This window comes from Rousettus aegyptiacus, unplaced genomic scaffold, assembly GCF_014176215.1.
Source record: "Rousettus aegyptiacus isolate mRouAeg1 unplaced genomic scaffold, mRouAeg1.p scaffold_m13_p_16, whole genome shotgun sequence".
In the NCBI taxonomy this organism is placed as follows: Eukaryota; Metazoa; Chordata; class Mammalia; order Chiroptera; family Pteropodidae; genus Rousettus; species Rousettus aegyptiacus.
The window spans coordinates 17382206-17403359 of NW_023416291.1; the positions used below are offsets into that span (position 1 = coordinate 17382206).

At 33.8% G+C, this 21154-nt stretch overlaps 1 protein-coding gene across 9 annotated transcripts in view; it reads right to left on the reverse strand.

Annotated features, from left to right (window-relative positions):
- LRBA (LPS responsive beige-like anchor protein) overlaps nt 1–21154 on the reverse strand; it is a 541206-nt gene that overhangs the window by 136533 nt on the left and 383519 nt on the right. The window lies entirely within an intron of this gene.

Here is a 21154-nt window from a genome sequence, read left to right on the forward strand (position 1 = left end):
TGGGGAAACCTGTCATTTCTCAGTAATCCCAGTTTCTGGGGAATAAAGGTCTTTGATCAGCCCATAACAAGCATTCTCATAAAGACAATTACATTAAGTGAATATTAGCTATGTAATACTTTGGAAAGCACCTATAAAGCTCTACTTAGTTAATTAGAAGCAACAATCAGAAACAGAATCTTCAAGCTGGAGAGTTCCTTTATAACAGGTTCGAAAGAGAATGAAATAAAATGGGGGTGGGGCTGAGAAGGAGTGCAAGAAAGAGACTGTGAAAGGGGGGTCAAATGCAAACCTAGACTTTTCTACTAGTGTGAGTAAAAGCAGAATTTAGAGGATAAAAACATGCTTGAATGAAATATAAAAAATAAATAACAAAGAACAGTAGGCAGATTATAAAGAAAATAACACATTACAGCAGAGGTCCTAAAAGCAGTAAACAGAAAAGTGGTGAGGAACCTGGGCTTACTGGAATGATACTAGTAACCACTCAGAAGGTTGTTTGGAAAATAAAATAAGTTGGTACATGGAAATTCCTACAAACCATGCCTGTCAGCATTCCATGAATGCTATTATTTTTAAGATTATCTTTTACAATTGGGGTAAGTTTGAATAACCGCCTGTAAAGCCCCAGCGCAATGGCCGGCATAAGATAAGAGCTTTATGAATTCCAGTTGGTGCTGTTATTGCTGCTGCTGCTGCTGCTGTTATTCAGGGAATACCTGAACTCCATTTGTGAAACAGTATGGAAAATTCTGTGTGATTGTGCACAAGTATATTTTCTCAGAGAAGGTACATGAAGTATTCCTATGATTCTCAAAGGAGTTTAAGGGCTCAAAGAATGTTAAGATTAGTTGCTTTAAGGTACAATTCATTCTCACAAAACACTCCAATTTCTAGAAAAAGTCTATTCCTTATTTAAAACATAAGGTACCAATCTACTGAAAATAAAAGATATATGCAAGATTATTTTCTTTAATGGAAACCTATGAGTTAGTTGCCCCTCATTTATAAGAGAAAGAAAGTATCTCATTATTTGTGGGAGAAATATTAAACTAAAATTAATGCTAAAATATTGGTTTAAAAAAGATGTATTCAGAAATATTGTTAGCAATACTAAACCAGTTTATAAAATGCTATTCGTATTAATGTGACCGACCTTAAGTAACATTTTAAATTTATCATTTTAGCTATCTTTCTTAAATTAATTGTTACCTATTTTTTCAAAACTGCTACTTACAGTATTGTTCCCTTTCAATAGCTTGATTTTAATCAGCATTTTATTTTAAGCCACGTTTTACTTTACAAGCAAATTTTTAAAATCTTCAGTATACTGTGATACTGATTTGAAATGCCATCTTTTAAAGCATTAGTTTCTGCACAAAAGAATTAAATCTGATTTACTAAATTTATGCCAGTTAAGAATGGAACTGACTCCAAGAAATCTTTGTTACAGAACCAATCTGGAATGCCTTTAAATGGATTTTAGTTGTTGTCCCTAAAGACTGAGCCATGCAAAAGGAAAGAAAGAAGAAATAAAATCATTGGAAGACAAATTATGTGAATTAAAAATAGAATCAATGCTCCTTTTGTATGGTTCTGCAGCATATTAACTATTCACTTTATCTGCTCCTATTTTTATTACTTTCCAAATGAGTGCACCCCCCAAAATCAATAGTTATAGAATCACATTTCTCGAATATAATGCTAAAACCAATTAAGATTGATTTCACTAGCATCTAAAAAAAAGGCATCGTGCAGAGATCCATACAGGCAGAACCCACAGTATTGATTCTGGCTGTTATTGTTACAGTTGGTTTCTGAAGCCTGTTACAGGACAGCTATCAAGACATAGCACATTTATTTGCAAGCATATAAAAAAGAAGTCCCCAAATAAAAGGAGGTTAAAAAAAAAGAGAGAGAGAGAGAGAGCAGTGGAGCTGTGCAATGACAATGATACACTATCAGCTTACTCAGAGAAGTTACAGTGGGAATACACACATTGAATTATACATTACGCGAAAGCACTGATTTATTGTGGTAATAACATCCACCTCATTAAAAGATTCTGCTTTGCTGCAGTTGGAAGGCTACATATTGTTTACTGCTATAAATTAATGGCAGTGCAAAGAAGACTGTGGAACCGTCTTAACAATAGATCTGTAATGACAGTGCTGTATATCACAGCTTCCTCAGCAGCTTCATAATAAAATGGAGACAATGTATTGAGCTAATACATTCTACCATGCTGGCCCATATTTTTCTGACAACTGCTTTAAAAGATGAGCTGAATCCAACTATGTTATAATGCTACAAAACTAAGCAAGAGTCTGTCATACACCAAAGTGCATCATAGCATTTTTAAAACATTGTCCAAATCAGCATTTCAAGATATTTATTCAGCTCTACGAAAGAACTAAAAGTAAATGGTAATGGCTCCTCTTACTTATACAGTATATTAAGAGTATCAATCAGAGGGCAATTCAGGAAAACACCTAGCACTACCACCCTGCAGAGTGCTCTTTGTACTATTTAGCTCTAAAAGCCTGACGGAATTTTTTTTTAATGATCAAACTGATTAAAGGAAGAAGAGCAAAAATACTGGTCATTTAAACTGGTCATGACTTCTTGAAAAAAATCAATAAAAAATAGGTATTGATTCGAGGGGTATAATTCAAGTTCATAACCAGTAAAGACAAATAGTCCTAGGATACAGAAAAAATAATTTCTAAATATTACATAAAGCTAACAAGTAGAATTAAAGATAATTTTTTAAATAAAAAAATGTTGATCACAAGATGAAAAAGTCGTTTGAATCAAATAGAATGATTTAAACTTAAGCGTATCAAGACTACCAAAAAAAAGTTACATTCGAAAAAATGGAAATAAGAACTTAGATTAAGAAAACAGAACTCTCAAACTCGTGAAAATGTATAAATAGCAAAGAAAAACACTATACTTATGATATTTTAATCTCGCAAATAGCAAAACTGATCACTGTGGTAGAGTGATAAGTATTCTCTATGAGAAACAGCGATGACACCTGTCAGAAATAGATGTGCAAACCAAAACTTTCTAAATCAGGATTTTAAGAGCATTACAATAAAAAATACCTTATTACCTTCTTCAAGAAGTAATTCTGCTACTAAAGAAACAAAAATTCTACACATTAAGTACCCAGCTCAGTTCCTGGCACATAGTACATTATTAGGAATAATAATCTTTTTCATCTTATTTGATTAAGAATATTTCAGAAAAAAGTCATTAAACAAGCCTGATGAAATTAGTGGAGTTTATTAGAAAAAAGTGTAATTAAACCTCATAATCCTCTAATGACATATACAGTACTGTGCACTATCTATCAGATGCCTAATAGCGTGCAATAGTCCCAATAAATTGAACTGCTCCACCTTGAGAACATAACCAAAAGCAGAATTATTTTTCCAAAGGCCGAAGGGCCCCCGAACTTTACTAGGAAATGCATATGGAATGCAAAGCACATTACAATCAAATTCTACTACATTAATTTGAAGCAAATAGTTTTGGATTCACAGACCCCTTCAAGGGTACACGGCAGACTCATATAATTACTAGCAAAAGTTAACTGTAAAAAGAAAGAGCTTCTTGTAGTGTTGATACATTCTAAGTTTTTCTTTTATAAAAGTTCTGGAAATCTCGCCTGATGTTATATAATTAAGAATAACATCCACAGCTTATATTTTGCAATCTATTAAACATTATGCATTCTCGCAACAAATATGAGAGCTAGATAACACAATTTTAATAATGAAGACAAGGAGTGCCTTGAGTGACGTAGCTCAATTTCAATATAAATCCAAGAGACACAAACCCACCACTCAAGATCTGGTCTTTGGGTCATTTTATCCATCTAAAACTGTTGTATTACAAATTGGTTTTCCTAATATCAACAATTTTCCAATTTCTTACATTTCCACTTCTTAAATGTGATATTTAATAGGTTGATTTAAAAGGCTAATGATATATGTAAAGTACTTAGAATGGCTCCTGACACAAAGAAGGTACTCAGTAAGTACAACTGCTTTTAATGTTGTTGTTGCAATTGTTCTCATCACTATCACCACAATTCCTCTTCTGTTTATTTCTATGTGAACTGTTCCAATTTATATCAACCTTTCATAAGTCAAGTTCCAAACTTCTCAACCATGATTACTTTAGAGTAAGAAAATGATAGAAAACTGACAACAAATCTGAGTATTTTTGTACAGCAGAGGTGTGCTTGAATTAACAAATTTCTAAGATCCAATTCTCAAAAGAGGTTTTTATATCTTTCTGTGAAGGCTTTCTTTGGAAAACCATTTAATTACCATAAATGAGGATGAGAAATAGAAGATGAAGAAAAAAATCATTCTGGAGTATAAGACTCAGAAATAGGGCGCTTGGAAATGCTAAAGACAGTGCACCATAAGGATACATTTTGTGGGTGTACAGAGAAGCACAGAAGAGATGCCAAAAGGGGTTCGGGAAGGGGAAGCAAAAGAGCACGACGACTTTTGGGACCTTGCTCGGAATCTTGCTGACTGGCCCAAAGCCAGGTGCCAGTGTCGTCTTCATCCGGTATGATTAGGAAATTGGAAATATCTTTTAATTCTACGACCACACACAAAGCCTGTCCTGAAGCATTTAAGAGTTCATAAACAAGAGAGGTTACATATCAAGTTATTCTTTCCTAGAGGCCGGGAAGGCCGAAAGACACGGAAAGACGGCCATTGCAGAGGGAAGGCTGAAGGCCGCCAAAGGAGAAACTGGTTGAACTCAATGTAGGACTTCAGTGTTCTCTGTTATATAGAAAACGTCGGGTTAAATGTTACTTTCAATTAAGAAGATGAAAGAGGGTGGACTATGAAGACATGTGACAAAAAGATGTCATTCCTGATTAAAGAATAATTTGGCCTGAGAAGATTACGGGAAATAACTATGATATGTTGACTAAAAGGGCCATTCTATCTGATGACAATGCTACTGTTTATTGGATAGAAGTGAAGGTTCTAAGAGTCTTACATAAATTATCTCATTATATTCACGACAACCCCTTAACATATAAACCTATTAACATTTCTAATTTACGGGTTTAAAAAAAAAAAAAAAAAGCTGAGTCTGGGAGAAGTTCGATGACTTTTAAGGGTTGATCACCTAAGCAGTGGCAGGGGCAAGATTCAGAGCCAACCCTAACTAGATTGACTAGTAAATCTTAGAATGATCTGGGTTGTACGGATTGATGAAATATTGGTGACAAATATGCAGGGCCATTAGAATCCTTTCATGAGAGGTTTGGATTAAATGTCCTTTTAAAAAAAAATGTTACTCATGTTTTTATCTCTACTTACATATGTGAATATCACTTTGGCAGAAGGCTTTATAATTGGGGGAAAAAAATACAAATATTTTGTCTCGGGACACCAAAAAGATGTTTGGCAGATACATCTTTAAAAAAAAAAAAAAAAAAAAGCGAACTAAAAAGTTAAGTGCTGCCACCAAAGTGTATTCCTTTACTTTCCTCTTGACTTTTATATTTGTATACCTGCAATCCAGGAACCAAATGAGAACCCTTAATTCTGTGTTGCTAAAGCTTTCGAAAGAAGTCAGCAAATTTTATTCTGTGCATCTTCACCACCTGCCCTCCACCCCATTCCCCAAGAGAAGAAAATAAACAAAGAGCCTCTGTCATTTAAGCAACGTTGCCACTGTTAGGAGGAGCAGCAACTATTTTGTGTCAGTTGGAACAGCTCTTTTATCTAAATGACAAGTATAACAAACAGCCTGATCAGCATTTTTACTCAACCCTGGCTTTTAGGGTATTTCTTCATATGCTATATGTGACTGAAATGGTTTGGCACTTATCTTCATGCACTCTACATTTTATTTAATACTGTCAAGGAAAAAAATTTCATTGGCACACTACTGTGGCTTTTAGAGTTAACAAATAAGCACTTTTGTTTCAAGTATCAGAGCAGTTTTTAATCCCTTGAAATACACTTTCTTGCAAGGGGCATTAAACATACACTCACTGTACTATTTCAATTTAACAAACACATCTTGGGAAAAAGAAACTATTTCATTTTACTTGTGCCTATGTAGAATCTAAATCATTTCAAATGATCACATTGGTAGATTTAGTAGCAATGCCTTTACACTTCTATTATTCGGCTATGGTTTGTGTTAAGTGATTTTTACTACAGGTTTTTATCCGAGTTTGAGAAAGACACATAAACTGATTATAGTAATCTGATAATCCAGTGCCAGTGTTGAGCTAAATACTAGAAGAACCTAAAAGACAATACTAACGATCTAAGGCAAACTGAAAAAAATGTCTTAAGTAATTATGAAAATGATAAACACTCAAGAGGCCCATTGATCAAAACCTATCATTTGCATACAGAATCATTTAAAACCATTAAAACCAGGAGTTCAGGTCTAAGATTCTTACTATTGGGGTGATATGATCTTTGGCACTGCCCTGTAACACGGGATTCTCAGTTCTTTTTGCCGATACAGAGATAATTCCAGCACAACGAGATTTAGAAAAATAGTAATTAAAAGTATATTTCAGAAGGAGACGAGCCATACTAAGGAAGCCAGTAGCTCTGAGGAATTTGGGAGGTGAGAAAATTAAAGATAAAAGACAGAGTACGCTCCAAGGGAGGAGCGGGTTTTCAGTGAAGAGAGCTATAACAGCACAGAAGTGGGAAGGTCTGTTTATATTTGGGCCATGATGAGGGGTTACGAAGGCATTCCTAGATGACTGGCACGTGAGGTCATTTTGATTGACATTTAGCAGTTATATAACTGCCTACTGTGCACGTGCTTACCGAGACTTCCGTCTGCTTTAAGTAGATTCATGAACTTCTTCTAGGCATAGGCATGACCTAATGAGCATATAATGAGGCTGAGGTATGGGCAAGTTAGGGTAGTACTTTCTGCACAAGCGTTGGTGGCCTGGTGGCCAGAAGAAACCACCTACAGGTGTATGGCCCTCCAGTCCTTTGTCTCTCGGGATGCAGGAGTGATTTTTTTAACTATAAAATGGTTGTTGCCTGAGTGATCTCTGGGCTGTGCCTTTGCTCCTTTGTTTCCCTGTCACTCGTGTCTGTCTAACTACCTAAGAAGACGGTATCTTCTCACAGACAAACCTAATCTATAACTACACATGGAAAAATTCTCTCTCAAAGAAATTCAGAAACTAGCTGAACAACTCATATACATTGAGAAAATGAGGAAAAGTCCTACATCGTAACAAGTAGGGAAGGCTGTGACACACTCTTGTCATAAATACAATTGTGACTCAGTGACATACAACTGGGAGAGAGCTCCCAACTCACGACTTCTGAGTGAAGGTTTTGTAGCCAACATCTGGCACCCTAATGTTGAAAGACTTCTACCTGTGAGAAAGACCCCCAAAACACCTAGCTCTGAGAACTAATGAGGCTTACATCCATGAGACCCCAAAAACCTATAGCCAAAAAAAAAAAAAAAAAAAAAAAATCCCTACTGAGCTCCAGAGGACTTGCCTTGGCTATGCCCCCAGAGTCCAGCGCAGAGGCAGTAGAGAGAATTGCCAGTCTCCTAGTCTTCCCTTGAAAAGGCTTATTTGCATATCTTAAAAGTTGCAGCCTAAGGGTCATGCTCCTAACTTAACACACATCTAGGGACCAACTGTGATCCTCCTGAGACAGGGAAAGCAGCAGACACCACCATCTCGCATTCCTCGTAGCCCCCTCCAAGTCATGAATATCTCCCTGGGAGGAGCTTATAACACACCATCTGGTATCTCCACTTTTGCAGATGCCACCTAGAGGATGTACCCCATGTTGGCCAGCTCTGGTGATCAGTGTGGCTTGTGTTTGCAGGTCCCATAGGATATAGCAAACAAACAAGCAAAAAAAGTTATTACTGAGCCCTATCCCCACCCAGGGCTCAATGCAGATGGAACAGAAAGAAATGCTCAGCTCTCAGTCTTTCCCTAAAAAGAGATCTGTTTGCATACTTGAAACGCTGCCACAGAAAGGTCCGGCTTTCAATCAGCCTGCATTTATTCCTGACTGAGACGCTCACCTTTGCAATACTCACAGGTCTTGGCACAACGTCAACTGCTGGGGGAGCCACTAGGAACAAAAAAGGTGGCTCAGATGATAACAAAAGATCGAAAGAATGTGATCCGCTGTTACTAGAGACAAGCACAAAATAACGCTCATATCTACTCATCTTTCTCTTTTATGAATCCAAAATCCTTAAGCTAATCGATGAGGAATATCAACTTTCTCATCTCAGGACCCAGACAAATATCAACTGCACATGAGAGAAGGGTAGAAACAAGGCCAAATTTGCCTCTGGACAAGGGCTAGGAAACACTCTATATTACCCACAGGACCCAGAGAAATATCTACTGCTTCTGGGGCAGGGTGAAAGCAAAAGCCCTTTCACCTAAGAGAAGAGACAGAAAACATCTTTGGGCCAGAATTCCACATTGATACAAAAGAGAGATATGCTACTATTGGAGAAAGCACAAGAAAATCTATCATGCATAAGTCCTGCCAAAGATACAAGGCAGAGTTTGGATGCCATGCAGAACAGTACAGGCAAGAACACTAAGAAGGCTCACCCTTTAAGACCAGTCAAACAGGGTCTGCTTAAGACTGGAACTGGATCAGAAGAACTGAGGAGTTTCCCTACCCCCAACCACAAACCTGGCACCGAGTAACAAGCAAATAGCAACCTACTTCTGGAAAAAGGCAAGAAAGAAGAGAGCAAAACGCCTCTGTGGCACAGGCATGAAATGTCTGCTAGAGGGTAGAGCAGGAACAATGAAAAAAAAATCTGTAGCACGTGAAGACCTACCCTAAGGCCAATCTCAAACAGGAAGAATCTGAAGTCTGTGTTGTACTAAAGCTAGTAGTAACAACAACAAACCCAACCGAGCTCATCTATTGACTAGACTAACTGAACTCCCCACATAAACTGCCTAACGTAAGAGAAGGCATCCACATTTCTGGGCTTAAAACATTATTCACACCCATCTCTACTGGCATTCACGTAAAAAATATGGGACACTTAAAATACTAAGAAAAAAATGACTCATTATGAAGAGATAAAGCAATCAAAAGAACGAGTCTCAGAAATAATAGAGACGGTTAGAGTTATCAGACAGTTATTTAAAATAACGAATTCATATACTAAAAGATCTAGTGGAAAAGGTAGAAAACTTACATGAATAGGTGGAACATTTCAGTAGAGCTGGGAACTATAAAAAAAGAACTGAATGTAAAAGCCTGAAAAAATTTCAGAAGTGAAGAATTATTTTGATGAGGTAATGATTAGACTAAACATGGCTAAGGACAGAATAAGTACGTTTGAAGGTAAGGTAATAGAATTCAAAGATGAATAAAGTAAAAAACAAAGAGCCCTGAGTTAGTATCCAAGAGCTATGGGACAAAATCAAAGACATTAATATAGGTGTAACTGGAGTCACAGGAGGAAGATCAAGACAAAAGAACAAGAGACTATATGAGTAATGAATGAGCAATTTCCAAAGTTAATAAATGGAAACTACAGACTTTAGGCACTCTGAAAACTCACAGTAGGAAAACAAAACAACAAACGAACAAGAGAGAGAGTAGTCAAACAGGTGAAAACCAAAGATAAAGAAAACCTTGTCAACAGCCAAATGAAAATGAACAAACATTATTATATAAAGGAAAAAATAATAATTCAAACTTTTCAACTGTAACTAGGCTAGCCAAAGACAATAGAAAATCATCATTAAAGAGGGAAAAACTGGCAAGCTAGAATTCTATATCCAGTGAAAATATTGTTTAAAAACAATGTGAAATACTTTTTGTGAGATTAAAACAAAAATGAAAGAACTGCCAGAAGACATGTACATCAAGAAATGTTAATCAAGATTTTTAGACAGAAGGAATATGATACTAGATTGAAATGTATAATCCATATGAAGAAATGTATAATCCATACGAAGATTAGCAGGCATGGTAACATTCAGGGTAAACATAATTTTTTTTCTTATTTTTACTGCTTTGAAAGATGGTTATTTTACCCTGATGCCAAAACTAGACAGATAATACAGACCAATACCCTTCATGAACGCACATACATATATTCTTAAGAAAATATTAGCACATCAAACTCAGCCATTTATTAAAAGCAAAATACATCATGATTAAGTATGATTTATCTCAGTAATGAACCAGTCCAAAATCAACCAATATAAAATCCACTGTACTAACAAATTAAAAAAGAAAATACATCATTATCTTCAAAAAACCATTTGACAAAATTCGGCATCCAATTATGATGAAAACATTTAACTAATTAGGAGATGATAACTTCTTTAACCTGATAAAGGGCATCTATGAAAAACCCATAGCTAATATCATACTTTATGATGAAAGACTAAAGTGCTTTTCCCCAAAGACAAGACACTCTCAGCACTTCTAGTCAACAATGTATAATGCAGTAAGTATTCATTCAGATATGATATATTCATCTATATAGAAAGTCCCAAAAAAGTATACAAAAGGGCTACTAGTATGAATATTTGAGTCTATCGAGGTTGCAAAATACAAGGTCAGTATATAGTATTCGACAGTATTTCTTTATACTAGCACCGAACAACTGGAATTTAAAATTTTATAACTATTAAAACCATGACATGCTTAAGGCTAATTTAACAAAATATGTACAAGAATTGTATACTAAAATCTACAAAACAGAGAGAAATTAAAGGAGACCTAAATAAATAGAAGATAAACCATATTTGTGGACTAGAAGATTCGATATTGCTAACATATGATTTTTAGCAAAAATGGTCTACCGATTAAATGCTATCTCAATCAAACTCTCTGCAGGACTGACAAACTAATTCCCAAACTCACATGGGAAAAAGCAAAAGTCCTGAAATAGCCAAAATAGTTCTGAAAAAGAAGAACATAGTTGGGAGATTCATGTGACCTGATGTTATGTCCTACTCTAAAGCTACAGTATCCAGCACAGTGTGATAGTGATATAAGCACAGATGTCCCCACTGAGAGAACAGAATTAAGAGTCTAGAAACAGACATACATATATGGCCAATTTATTTCCAACAAAGGTGCCCACACAATTCATGAGAAAAGATAGTCTTTTCAACAAATAATGTTGAAAGAACGGGACTTCCATTTCTAAAACATTAACCTTAACCCTTATCTTGCACCAATAATACATTATAGATAAAAAATAAACAGCAGCAGCCACAATATGAGTGTAATAATAATTATATTTAAAACAATTGTTTTTAGAAAAGCCAAATCACTGTTGGATAGTAATAAGCATGCAGTCATCTAAAGAAATCAACAGCTTTTAACTTCTCCAGTAAGACAATCTCTCATATACATGTTCATATATGAATTCTCTTGTAATAAACCTACAGTCTGTTTCAAGTGACCAGAGTCCATAGGCTGGGAAAAACCACATCTTCCTTCCTCTGAATAAGAACTACTTAAGTGTTTTTAATACTAACTTACCTTTATCCCCTTTCTTCTTGTTTTCAGTACTATAAATTTTTAAGCCTAAATGTAAGATTTCAAAGTATATCTTTATATTTAACTTGAATATTTTATAGCATTTCATTCTTCCAAAGTGATTTAAAATTTTGTATTTTAATTATGCAAAGCAAGCTTCATGATCAAATTTGTAATATTAGTGAAACTGTCGAATAAATCGGGGCCTAGCAAAGAATCCTAGAAAGATGCCTTAAAGTGAGTGATACCTCATGTTTATTAAGGGCACTAAACAATGGGGCTATAAATGATTTGAACAGTTCTTAATTCAACTAGTTTCTTTTAATCACCTTTTCTATATGTCTCAAAGCTTAAACTTTCAAATCATTTGCTCGGATATGTCACAGTACATCTATAACGTCCCCATTTTATTAACTTAATCATCACTAATATTTGTTTTTGCTGTTTTATTTTTTAATTATAGTTGGAATACAAGGAAACTTATATTTTTAAATTAAGTTAATGCAGTTTAATAGGATGTATTTCTCAGTAAAATTCTAATTTTCTTTTCTTCCTTCATTTAAAAAAAGGTATCGGTTTAATTGTCTATTCTAGTTTACACATTGGGCTAATCATACCTATTGCTTTTGTTATCAGAATCCAGCCCTCTTCCACTTTAAAAGACTTGGTTTACATTATAAATCACAGAATCAAAAAAAAAAAATCCTTTTCTGAAAGTAGGACAGTCTAGAATTAAGTCACATAGAAATAAAATGTTTCTGATTATTCTACAAATGGTTCACATACAGTATGCATTTGGTAATAAAACTTTAAAAATAGAGATTATCTCATCCACTTTTGTCTCTGGCATAGTCTTTAGAATAACATCTACAAAAGGTGCCTAGCAAATATTTCATAATCATTTATTTGAATAAACACATTCATTCAATACAAAGAGTACTACTATAAACAGAAGTTTATGCTGAATAAGTGTGCTTGTTCAAATGGACTTTGAGAATAAAGAATTGGATAGGATGTGAACATGTGACTAAAAGATAAGTTAATACACTACCCACTGTAAAAAAGCATACTACATATTCACATAAAGTAAATTTTGAATATAATAAGGAAATATAAGACCGAGAAGTTGACAAACGCTAGCATATAAAGAAAGCTACAAAGGTTCGAAGGTTTTTGAAATGTCTTCCTACCACATTTACTCTCTACAAAAAGAAAAAAAGAAATCGCCATCATCCTAGCCTGAAATCAAAGGTATAGTACCAGTACTTAATAAAGTTAAAAAAAATTTTTGGTGACTTGAAATCAGTTTTTATGTAAATTCATGTTATGTATATATGCTCCCTACTCTGAATCTACGCAAGTTAGTACACCCAGCACTGAGAAAATAGGAAGTATTATGGGATAAAACTGGTAATGCTATATAAATAAAACAATTCATTTATAAATAATAATAAATGGTCAATCTACACCATAGTAACTTAGGATGATTAGTGAATAAATACTTAACTTTGAGAAGGATTACTGACTGGCAGTGTGTTGCTGGTATATGTCAGGATTATTCATCACTCTGACAGTAATATTAACCACAATCCATTTCAGTTACTTCGGTTTATCATTTTCTGCCTAATGTTAAAAAACAATGTCATTGAAGGCTGCTTAAAAAAAGCACAAGGTTAACCTCTGTTGGAGTCATTTAAAAACTTCTGCTAGAAAGTAATTTCTGGTAGAAAACCAAATACGCTATACAGATTGCTGATACTTAATAAATATAAGTCTAAAAACCAGTCACATAAAACAGACTGTTTTCTTAATTTAAAAACAAAACTTCAGCAAATCCTTTAAATGTACTACATACATATGTCCTTCTCTCTCTTTCCCTCTCTCTCTCTCTATATATTTTTTTCACACTTTGCTAAACTTAGTTTTTAATCTAGAGAAAGAGTTGCATAGCCACATGTTGCATATCTACATTTTAAACTAAATAAATCATATGTACAGGTAATGAAGTTTAAAAAGGTCAGTGTATCTATGAAAAATTTTCTTCAGTATTACATAGTATTGTATAATACAATATATAAAAATATTATAGTTTGCTATATATGATCCCCCAAATTAATGTGCTAAAGGTCCCTTACTAATAAATGGAGTCAGACTGACACAAGTCTGTCTAAATCTAAAGATTTCTATTCTAGTCCTCCAATTTTATCTTTCTGGGCTACTTCTCATATCATTTTGATGTGCCTTTTAGAAAATATCTGCATATACATTCTACTTTCTATGACACCATCATTTTTTCTATTAATGCAATAGTTTTCCTTTATCATTGTAAGGGTATTTATTCCTGTTTTGTCATTAAGACTTCTTCTGTTTCCTAAATTTTTTTTCCCCCCAGCTTATTTTAGTTTTAGTCTTTGTTGTCTTTCATATTGGAGACTGTCTTTACATGTTTGATAACACTTGGTTATACTTTCGTTTTTAAAAATGAAGCATAAAAAAGAAATGGAGTTTCAGATACAAAACTAAATAAATAAAAATGAAGCCTGAGAAAGCTGGTAGAAGTACATGGAGCATCAGCAGCAATGTGAACTGGCAAATTTTACTGAAAGGAAGTGAAGTGAACTCAAATAGAATCCTTAAATGTTAGTATTTCTTAGGTCTTCCCTCTTGAATCAGTCAATATACTCAGAGAATAAGACAATCTTCTGTCTTACAAGGTGGGGCTGGGATAAGCCCGCCTGCCAGAATCCTGATAGCATGACAGCCAAGAGGTCTGGGGGTCTTCACCATTCAGTACTTAAAGATTTCAGTTAATCCTCCTGTTTTCCATTCCTCACCTTCAATTCTGTCTCTGCTGTTCTTGGTGTTCTCAAGTCAGAAACTTCTCTGGAACAATTTCTCCAAAAACTAAAGCTCTTGCCTTTTGCCCAGATAAAGGGAAGAGTAGTTGGAGTTTAGAAAGAAGTGGCTATGAATCCAAGTATTCAATCTGAAATATTCTTTCTGGTCATACCTAAAATCTACCTGTTCAAGGACAGGCACAGATGTAAGATCAAATCCTTAACACTTGGAAATGTGTGACTTTGAAGAGTTGTTTAATTTCACCACATCTTAGTTTTCTTATCTATAAACTAAAGATAAAAACACATTCCTTACAGTGTTGTTGAGGGACTTAAAGGAGAGAGCATATGGAAGATCACCCTTAAGTGGAAGGCACCTACTGGAGTGTCTCTCCCAAACCCTACAAATATATTCTAACCTATCCCAATATCATTCTTCTGCTTAGGAGACTGTAAATTCCCCAAGACCAGGGAACACAATTTATATCAAAATCCCTAAAAGCAATGTGAATATAAAAGAATTCCTATTTGATGCCTACATTAAAATATTTTTAATATATTTTGTCAGCTAATAAGAAATATCCAAGTGTGGAGTTTTTAAAATTTCTTTTTGAGCATTTATATGTTATTTAAACACTTTAAGAACCATTACGTGCTGCTGTAATATCATAAGGTTTTTTTTTTAAGTCTAAATTTCTTCTGTTTGACTGAAGCCCAATAGATAGAAAAACAAAGTGAAAGTTGTAACACCCATCATATTTAAACAATATTGTCTTCCTCCCAAAAAGAGTGTTCCTTTCCCTCTGTGACATCTAGATGGTATACTGATTGCCAGTATATCTGTTACAGAACAGACTAAAAGGACTGGCATTCGTCAGAAACAGCACTTAAAACTTAAAGAGATAAAGAAGTGTTGTCTGATCAACAACAGTTAAATGTCGGTAGTCAATTCCAGGTCAGGATGCATGCAGTATATTAAATGTGTGTTAGGGAGAAATATCTCACGTATTAAAATACACAACCAAATAGTGTGTTAGGGAGAAATATTTCACATATAAAGATATGCAACTAAATGGTAGGAGATAAATGAGATCATGAGAGAAAATCACCTACTTTATCCTTAAAAAGAGAGAGAGAGAGAGAGAGAATCAATCCACTGAGGACAAACAATAGCAACTCATCAGCAAGGGAGTAAATTCAGGAAAGCTTGGTCACTCAGTTCTCTTCAGTTATCTGAGAATTTACTCTTTAAAAACATTTTGATCCAGATTAGGGGAATGGAAGCTGCTAGTTTAATAGAATGTGAATGATACAGCTTTGTAACTTTTTTTGGTTTTTGTTTGTTTGTTTTTTGCTTGTTTGTTTTTTAAAAAAAGAAGAAACTGACTTATTGGGGCCTAGACCAAAATTTAAAATTCAGTTTGAATATCTGATGATAGTCAACTTTCCTCAGATTCCTATACCGCAAGGCAGGAATCAGATCTCAGTGCAAGTTCATTTTTCCCTAACGTTTACTTTTCTTGTTTCTGCACTCTGAACCAAAATAACAGCTCACATTGTGTTCTTACTCTAAAGTTGAAAAAGTTTTTCTTTGTCCTCTACTTCAAATTCTCTTTCAGTATTTTCCTTCATTTTAAGAATTGAGCTCTATTAAAAATAAAATACCTACTTATACTTTTGCCATTCCTAGTTTTTCCCAATTTTTAGTTCATTGTTTAGTAGGATAGTTAACTACCTGACTTTATTATTTCAAATCTCCAGAAACTGAAAGTTCCTGGAAAACAATATTATTCAATAAACCATCAATAAATTTAAGAAAAATGAATTCTTGAGTAGTGACATCAGGTAATCTCCAGTTTAAACCAAACATTCAGCCTTCCCCACCCTCCCCGCCTCCCCCCTCCCCCCGCCCGCCAGCTTTTTCATAACACAGGCTTAGTCAAAAAAGCTTGGAGCAAAGGAACAGAAAAAAAAAAGAGCTTCAGGCAGGACCTGGGACAAACATACCCAAAGCAGGCAATTTGGAAAAGCTTTCCTTTCTTTCCTTTTTCAAGCAATAGAATGCTGGTTATATTTTACCATGTATTTCTCATCATGAGAGGTGAAAGGCAACTTGATAAAATAATATTAAACCAGACACAGCAACTGATGTCAAAGTAGAAGGCTGAGCACAGCTTCTGCAGAGTTTCTGAAACTTTCTGAGCCAAAATTCATAGTAAGAAATGTTACTTTAAATCATACCAGTGAACACATGTAAGTGCACATGCAGACACACCCCTTGTAAGCAGATTTGAACCTGATACACATTGATGTTTTCTTTTTTTACATAACGCTATGCTATTCAAATCATTTTTTTAAGTGCTAGCTGTGGTTTGAGAAACACTGGCTTGCTGTTTAAATTCTGGTTCCACCCACAAGCTACTTAACTCTGTGCAACTTGTGCAACCTTGTGGTGCCTCAGTTTCTGCCTCTGTAGAAGATAATGTTAATAAAAGTGTTAACACATGTCATATACTTAGATATGAGCCTGACATATATTAAGTATTCAGTAAATGTTAGTTAACAGTAATAAAATGGGATGTTTACCTTCTGAAATTCATGGCTGAGTTTTCATTTGTAAGTGAATGGTTATCAGCTGCATTTCAATTAAAGAATATACTTGTTTTTTGAAATATGTATCCAGATTATAGCACATATACACATTCGATATTCCAAAATATCTATGCTGATCAATTAGAAGAGAAATAAGTGCCTCAGATTTTCGTGGGTTTTCTTCCTTTAAAAAATTGGTTTACACAATCAATCTCATACTAAGAGAAAAATAAATGAAAGTAGCAGAGAAAATCTTCCTGATATACAAAAGGAGCCCTGGCACTGAAACACTCCGCCACTGTAACTGCGTTTATGGTACGACATTTTGTAAATATATTCCTGCTCTACTATAATTTCTTAGTAAAAAAAAAAAAAGAAAGAAAGAAAAAAAAATGTTGATTCTTATTTCTTTCAGGAAGGCTGTCAAAATTCAAAAGTCAATGTGTACTTATAAAATATAGATTCATGTCACTCCAAAGTCTATGCATAGTTAGATCTGTCTTCTCATCAGTCAGTATTTTATACCACTGATGAAACGACTGGGGAAGTAGAGGGTAAAAAATCAACTTCAAACTTGACCCTTATGTTTTTTTCAGCTTTGAAGGAATAAATTAAACTATTATGTTCAATGAAGACTTAGTCAGTATGAGAAAAAGTTTAATTTTCATCATATTTTTCAGATTAAAATAGATTTGATTTCCTAAAAGACTAACAATACTAATTTGTAAGTATTATAAGGATAATTGTAAATAAAATACAATGTTGTAACTTCAAGAAGACATTTTTAGCATTGTTCTATTCAGACTTTCTCTTTTCTCGAAGAATGATCAGAAAAATAATACAAAAGAAAGGGTGTTAATTCAGCTTCAGAAAGAAAATTCCCTATGCAACATGGAAGAGATTACCAAATAAAATTGTAGCTTTATATCGAAGCTACTAAAATCCTCTGAAAACCAGCTTTGGGGAAATTACAGGGACATAAATATGCATAAATAATTCAATACATTTTAAAGCTAGTCAAGCTATATTATCTATCTAAGAATGGAGTTAAGATCTATTTATAATTTAAATTAATCTTTACACACAATGTTTTCTTCAACTTTATAAGTTTATTTAAACTTATAAACATAAGTTTACTAAATGTACACTATGGGACAAATTTTCATATAATTCTATTATAATCATTCATATAGACACAGCTCATTTCATGTATGAAATACATTCCTGAAAATATGTGTAGGAACAGATATTTGAAAACTGAATCACACTGTTTAACATCCTGGCAGATTTTAACACCAACAGGAATGAGATACTTTAATAAACAATTACCTCTATTTTATACTTGCGAAGTACAATTTTCAAATATCTAATATGCTTGGTTATTTCACTAAAAATAATGTAGTTAATTCCAAATTCACTTATTTCCATCAATATTTAATGTTAACAACTAGTACTAGTAGATTTTTTTTTTGTGAACTTGAATGACTTTCGTAGCGTTTGAGCTACTGCTGCTTTATAGGTAAGGATATCTTAGCTGTAAGATATATGGCTGAGTGTTAGAGCTCCCCGCTGCTTCCCAACCCTTCTATTTGCACTACTGTTCGCTATTCAACTGGTTGAAAGTTCTCTTTATAAATAATCCTTCCTTGGTCCAAAGTACAAATCGTTCACAAAATCTCTCAAAATATAAAAATGGATAAAGGAACTAAATGATAAAAATGAATATTTTCATGTCTTTGTATAGTGGATATAAACATACAAGAATGAAGACTAACGAAAGCAACTCTTGTTTTGGTATTGAAGCCAGGCCCTCCCCTTTTTACTTATAATCAAACAAAATTAAAAAAAATATATATAAAGAAAGAAAATTACTATTGGCGATCTATTGGGGCATAAAAAATACCCTTATTTATCATACAGAGAAGATAACTTATAAGGGCATTAGTTACGACAGTATTTTACCTACCCAAAGAAAGAATTTGGCAAGTTCCTTAGAAACAGCGATCACATACAAATACAATTCAATTTTAATAAAGGATTCCGTTTAGCTGGCAAATAATTTTAATAACATTTTTCTAATATTATATCTATGAACTCGCATCATGAAAACATCATACAGCCTGTGTTAAAAAAAAAAAAAAACTGTTTTGGAGGATTTCTTCTGGTGAGGTGAGATTTTTAGTGGAAGCATCTGGGGCAAGGACTGCTACTAGCAGCTAACAGGGTTACAGGAGTTCTTGTTCAGGGGCAGTGATGGCAGAAGTCAGAAATACAGCCTCACTAGAAACATCTGAATACCCTCCGCTTATCACCATTAGTAAATGTTCCATCAAGAAAGAAACATGCACCCTGTCTCCAGTCCATCTTACTATCCACTGCATCTTTAAGAATTTACAAAAAAAAAATCCTCTAAAGCACAAAAATGTCTTAATAAGCTATGTGTTTAAAGAGAAGACAAACTGAAGAATTCAGTTAAGGGGGGGGGGAGGCAATTCTTCTAGGACTCTGGAAAGGTTATTTAAATTATTTTGTGAAGCAAAATTTACATTTTAACAAATCAATAAAAAATGAGATCTTTACTTTTATATACATAAAATTCAAATAATGGAAAGAGTAGGATATAATAGCCTGAGTATAACTGTCCAGATTTTATTATTGACATACTGTGTGGCTCACTATATAAGTCAAGCTAATACAGTCCTCATTTATTAAACTAGAGAGAGTTCTATAGATTCCAGTGAAATACTAGAGTCCAAGAGCTAATATCTAAATGTAAGTAAGGATTTCCTGTTTTTCAAAAAGAAAAAAAAAGCAAAAATAAAAAACAAAATATTTATCTATTTATTCCTCATAGTCACCTGGGAAATTCTGTTGAGCTAGGCCTAACCTAATAGACAAAGGGAAGTATCTCGTTATACAATGATTCTCAACAATAAATGGAATAGAAGTGACAATTGAAATACCATCATTTTGCAATCTATACCAAGCTAATTAATCTAAGCATTAAATATCAATGTCTGCTAACATCACAAAAGAAAAGTAAAGTACAGCGGAACCCAAAAACTTCCCTCAAAGCAGTCTTGCCCAAAATACCTAATCTGAATTCCATCAACCTCTGGAACCAACTATCAATTTATAAGAAACATAGACAACAAAGGAACTTGTTAGACTATCCCACAGGGATGCAATCAGCAAAATCTACACAATATGTTTCTTCAACTAATAAATTAGAAAAAAAATTGAAAGAGAAACCTACAGAATAGACGTTAAGAGATGAATCGACTGACTGCAACATATGGTCCTTAGTTGGATCCTGACTTGAATAAACAAACTAAAAAGAATTTTGAAAGTTGTAATTTAATTTGAAATGTGATACCTACTGGATAGTTGATGATATTAAGAAATTATTAAGCAATTATTGTTAATATTTTAGGTTTGCTAATGGTATTATAGCTGTTTTAAAAAGAGACCTTAGTTTATAGAAGTCCATATTGAAATATTCATTAATGTAATGGTATGATGTCTAGGGTTTGCTTCAAAGTAATATGGGAAGGAGGAGAGGAAATGAGAGTAAAGATAAAATACGAGTAACTATGAGCTGATAACTGTTGAAGCAGAGTGGTTAGTAGATGGGAATTTATTATGCTATTTGTCTACTTTTGTGTACACTTTAAATTCTCCATAAAAGACTAAAAAAAGGCAAATAAACTTTATTTTCTATGACAAATTGATGATTTAGAATATTCTATTGATACTCCAGGACAAAAAGTTCTTTTTTCTTTTTTCTTTTTTTTACCAAGTTTTATTTATTTTTTAAACATTTTATTTATTTTTCCCCCTCCCCTTTGGTAACCACTAGAAAGTTCTTAAAGAATACCTAAAGATATAAGAAAACACTTATAGAAAGTTAAAAAACCTGTGTGTGTGTGTGTGCGCGCGTGTGTGCGCGTGCACGCGCGCAGGTGTGCATTACAGTGTGATTATTCCTTATTGATATATGGTAAATTAAGAGTAATTTTTATTTTACTCACATGTTTTATACTTACAAACCTAATAAATTTACTATTTTATAAATTGGGGAAAATGCCATAAATATTTTATTATTTAATTCATTTGACACTTATTGAATGGCAGACCTTGTGCTAGGCATGAGAGAAAGAATGGCGAACAAGAACT